Here is a 6,000-nt window from a genome sequence, read left to right on the forward strand (position 1 = left end):
ATATGCAAATGCCAATTGCTACTAACTTATTATATAGCACTGCACTGTAACCATGATCCATGTATGTGAAAGAAACATTTTTTGTGAGATGTGCTCTAACTTGTGTGCATCTATTGATGTATACTGCAATTAGTATTCCTAGTTTTTTTTCTTCTTTTGCTAACGAATGCAGTTATGAATGATTATTACAGAGTAATGTCTGCTATTCTGTAACGTTACATATATTGAACATTTAGGTTACCTATTTGTTGTATGTTATTTTTTTCATGTTATTTTTTTTTTTTTGTTAAAGCAGTAATTATTTATGTTCATTCTTTTTTTTTTAACAGTACATAGGTTTTTATTTAAAAGTATTAAAGTTGTCAATGACACAGTACATGGACATCAAATATATACATAAGGTCACAAAGGTCAGAATTAACAATTCCGTTACAGCTAGTAATTATTTTCCCAAGTATGTAATAGTCTCATTCAGTTTAAATAGTATAGCAGTCTTATTCCTCATATCATTCCTGGATTCATAAGAGGAAGAAGGATAGGGAATAGGGAGAGGAGAAAAGAGGGGGGGGGGATAAGAAGCACATAAGTAGATCAGCATTTCCAGCTACAACCAAGAGACAATTTAGGAGACAGTAGTGTCACTTAGGATTTCCCTATGAGCCCTAGGGCTCCTGACCATTTGCATCAATCCATGGGGACCAGACCTTATCAAATTTTTTAGGGCAGTTTCTACTCTCAAATATGAGCTTGTACAGTGGTAGGACAGAGTTAATCGTGGCCATCCACGTGTGGTGCGTGGGAGGGGTGGGCTGCTTCCACTTGAGGAGAATCTCTCGTCTAGCATAGTATAGAACATAGAACAATAATACAATAATTTTTCATGCCTTGAGGCTTCAACGTTTTCCATACTTCCAAGCAATGCCAAGGCCGGGTCTAAGCTGAGAGACCAATCCCCAAATGACCCCAAGACACCCAGTACATTTTCCCAGTAGGGACGCAGTATAGGGCATGACCATACCATGTGAAAGAATGTGCCAGGGGATGAACCACATCTAGAGCAGAGGGCATATGTTCATTCTTTAATCATACTACACTATTATGCAGGTCTCAATGTACTTAGCACAATGGCATGGTGGTCTCCACAGCAGTCAAGGTATGAGTTCAAATGCCAACCTACCATCCATCAGCTGTGTTTATTTTTTCAGTGCACAAGCGAATTAAAATAAACAAATAAAAAAATGTAAACTGCCCATTAACTAGTGGGTGATGTTTGTAATTCCACACCATAATATTATTGAATACTTACATACCATTGCATGCATTTGAAGAGTTAATATAATAGAATCAGCCAAACTAAAGTGCTTTCTCTAATTGGCATTCGCCTTTTTTCAGCAATACAATCTTATATTACTTCTCTATGGGGTTTAAACCCATAAGTCCTCCAAGGCCTGAGTTTTTTAAGGTAGAAGTGCTGACCACTAGCCTATTGGGCTGAGCACATCATACATAGAAAATACATTTACTAGTGTTTGATGTTTCTTCTCCCCGAGCTGTCTTCTCCCGAGCCATCTCTCCTGACCCCAAACCACCCTCCGCATGTTGAGGGCATGTGGCCTGGTACGGTTTGGTAGGGGGGGTGCACGCTCACCCCACCCTCCTATCCTGACCTCTTGGCTGCATGCTCGGATTAGGGTCTGGTATGGATTTTGGGGGGCCCCACATATATTTTTTTTTAATTTTGGTGTGGGGTTCCCCTCAAAGTACATCCCTTGATTTTTGGAATTCCACATCATAATATTATTGAATAATTACATACCATGGAATGCATTTGAAGAGCTAAATTATGAAATTAACCAAACTGATGTGCATTGGCTAATTATGCTGCTGAGTAAAATGCAGGAGGTGATACCACCAGTGGGATTCAAACTCATGGCTTGAACCTTTGAAGTTAGCATATTTGATTCTATACAATAATTTTTTACATTTCAAACATTAATATTATAGTAACAACCTTGCTCATGCTGATGTGGCATTGGCTAATAGGCGTTCGCCTCTTTCAGCATATGCTGCTGAGTACAATGCAAGCTTTCAGTAGGTGATACCATCTGTGTGATTTTCAGCCATTTGAGCACAATTATTTTGAGAACATACGTTTACTAGTGTTTGATGGTGGGACTACTTTTTATTCTAGGTATAATAGTACTCAGCACAGTGACTTAGGCCCCTTTCACACTTGTGCGACCTGAAAGTTGCGCAATTTTGAAGCGATTTTTTGCAGCAATTTTGATGCAACTTTAAGCAATGCCTGTGTAATCTTGAGGTCTACAGACAGAGAAGACGCAGCTAAAGTCGTGCAATTTTGCTGCGACTTCAGGGAATGCTTGTGTAAACTTGAGGTCTATGGACCTCAAGTCGCATCAAAGTCGGACCAAAGTAGGAAGTCTGTGTGACTTGAAGCCGCACAGATATGAATGGTACTCATTGAAAATCATGGGGTATGACTTGTCATGCAACTTTGATGTCCAAAGTCGCATGAAAAGTCGCACAAGTATGAAAGGGGCCTCAGCCTGACTTTGTGAGCGATTTCAGAGACATCAGTGCACTTTCCTGCACAGATGTCTAGTGAAATCACATAGGTCCCAACTGTCCCTGATTTGGATATGACGTCCAGCAGGATAATATGCCGCCATCGCGGCGATCGGTGGAGCGGTGTGTCAGCCTGACACACCGCTCCACCAGAAGGCTCTTTACCACGTGATCAGCTGTGTCCAATCAAGGCTGATCACGATGTCAATAGGAAGAGCCGTTGATCGGCTTTTCCTCACTTGCGTCTGACAAACGCGAGTAGATGAGAGCCGATTGGTGGCTCTCCTGACAGCGGGGGTCTGCGCTGATTGTTTATCAGCACAGCCCCCTCTCAGATGACCACACTGGACCACCAGGGACGCCACTAGGACCACTAGGGAAGGGGGCAACATGTGGATGGCCAGGTATGTACCCCATGGCCATCCACATGTGCCCAATGTGCCCAATCCGTGCCAATCAGTGCCCACACCATTATATTTCAGTTCTGCCCAGCAATCTCACCAATCAGTGTAATCAATGCCACCAATCAGTGTCATCAGTGCCATCTGTCAGTGCCCATCGGTGCTACCTGTCAGTGCCCATCTGTGCCCATCAGTGCCCAGTACCCACCTATAAGTGTCCATCAGTGCCCATCTGTGCCACCAATTAGTGCCACTCATAAGTACCCATTAGTGCCACCCATAAGTACCAATCAATGCCACCTATGAGTGCCCATCAGTGCCGCCTATGAGTGCCCATCGGTGCCACCTATGAGTGCCCATTAGTGCTGCATACCAGTGCCACCTATCATTGCCCATCATCAGTGCCCCTCAGTGCCACCTCATCAGTGCCACCTAATTGGTGCCACCCCATCGGTGCCCATCAGTGCCGCCGTATCAGTGCCCGTCATTGAAGAAGAAAACGTACTTATTTAAAAAAAAATTAACAGAAACAAAGAAAAAGCTGTTTTTTTTTCAAAATTTTCGGTCTTTCTCTATTTTTTGCGCAAAAAATAAAAACTGCAGAGGTGATCAAATACCACCAAAAGAAAGCTCTATTTGTGGGAACAAAATGATAAAAAATTTGTTTGGGTACAGTGTAGCATGACCGCGCAATTGTCATTCAAATTGCAACAGCGCTGAAAGCTGAAAATTGGCCTGGGCAGGAAGGTGTCTAAGTGCCTGGTATTGAAGTGGTTAAGGAGGTATGTTAGGGAGTGTAAATAGGTTAAGAGGGTCTGCGCTTAGGACGTGTATGAAGGTTGCAGCTTCCCCAAATAGCCCCCCGTAGGAGGGCTCTAAATTATAAAGGAAAGAGGATGAGAGGGGTGAGTGGCACTACCTGTGTCCCAAATAGTGATCTACCAGATCACTCTTTAGTGGCTAAGTAGTTAAAAGGCACAGTGATACTGTGATAATAATTACAGCAAAACAATTAACAGAAAAGTGGTAGTGTGATAATTATGATAGCTCACCTACACCAGTAGGTAAATGCTAAAGCCCTCTGAGTGTGGGCACCAATCCTACACAGGAAAACTATTTACCAAAAATGTAATTAACCTTTATAAATTAGTGGATCCCATGATACTGTGTACAAATGATAATGAATCCTCTCCTTATATCAATGCATATAAAATCCAAACATAAATTGCATGACAGTAGAGTGATCCTCTGCTACACTATATGTACTGTTATAAGCAGAGGAATACTCTACTGTCATGCAATTTATGTTTGAATTTGGATTTTATATGCAGAAAAAAATTATGTACATTCATTTACTAGCATAAAAAAATATACTACAGGATATATGGTGCTACAGTTAGCAAAACAGTTAGCAATTGGGTTTTAAGGGCCCTGGTCATAGGAGCTTACAATCTAAAATTTGTACCTTAGAGTGGACACAGCTTTACTTTCAGTGTATAACGGGCAACACATTTCATAGTACTACTATGAGTAACTACTCACCCACAACCCACATCACATTTCTATCTGCAAGAATATAGAAACATACTTAGTCATACTTACTTTCAGTGTATAACGGACAGCGCATTTCATAGTACTACTGCTGAGTAACTACTCACCCACAACCCACATCACATTTTTATCTGCAAAAATATAGAAACATAGTTAGTCATTATTCTTACAAAGCATTCCAACATAATATTAAAAAAGGCACATATTCAAACTAGAACACCCACCACCACTCCACAATCCACACACATACATTGGTGACCATGTTCTGCTGGAAGCTGCATTTCTATGTACACAATTAACCACTTCAGCCCTGGAAGGATTTACCCCCTTCCTGACCACAGCATTTCTTGCGATTCGGCACTGCGTCGATTTAGCTGACAATTGCTCGGTCGTGCGACGTTGTACCCAAACAGAATTGACGTCCTTTTTTCCCACAAATAGAGCTTTCTTTTGGTGGTATTTGATCCCCTCTGCGGTTTTTATTTTTTGCGCTATAAACATAAAAAGACCGACAATTTTGGAAAAAAAGCACGATTTTTTACTTTTTGCTATAATAAATATCCCCAAAAAATATATCAAAAAAACAAATTTCTTCCACAGTTTAGGCCGATATGTATTCTTCTACATATTTTTATTAAAAAAATTGCAATAAGTGTATATTGATTGGTTTGCGCAAAAGTTATAGCGTCTACAAAATAGGGGATAGATTTATGGCATTTTTATTATTTTATTTTTTTTACTAGTAATGGCGGTGATCTGCGATTTTTGTGGCAGACAGATCGGACACTGTTGTCACTATTTTGGGACCTATGACATTTATACAGTGATCAGAGCTACAAATAGCCACTGATTACTGTATAAATGACACTGGCAGGGAAGGGGTTAAATACTAGGGGCGATCAAGGGGTTAAGTGTGTTTCCTGGATGTGTTCTAACTGTAGGGGGGATGGGCTCACTACAATATGACAGAGATCACTGCTCCTGATGACAGGGAGCAGTAGATCCCTGTCATTTTGCTAGGCAGAACAGGAAAATGCCTTGTTTACATAGGCATCTCCCCGTTCTGCCACTCCTCGCCGCAATCACGGGCCGCCGGCGAACATGAAGTATGCGGGACCCACGGGCACGCTCCCGCAGCAGGCGCCTGCTAGGTGGCAAATTCAAAGGGATGTATGGGTACGCCATTCTGCCGACCTAATTCGGCGTGTGGAGTTTGGCATGTGGTTAAGTAATCAGATCAAACAGTAGAAGGTCAGCAGATGCTCCCAAACCATGAATGCATGGTCAGGAATAAACACACAACATTGACAGCATGGCCACATAAACACACTTTTGATGTAAAAAATGCACAAGAATTTCAACAAACAGCCCTAGTTGGGCGTTTGTCATTATGCACAATATCATTCCTTCTCTACCCCCCACAAATCACAGCAAAAAAACTGGCCTCTTCATAGGCCAAACA

This window comes from Aquarana catesbeiana, linkage group LG04 (assembly GCF_042186555.1).
Source record: "Aquarana catesbeiana isolate 2022-GZ linkage group LG04, ASM4218655v1, whole genome shotgun sequence".
In the NCBI taxonomy this organism is placed as follows: domain Eukaryota; kingdom Metazoa; phylum Chordata; class Amphibia; order Anura; family Ranidae; genus Aquarana; species Aquarana catesbeiana.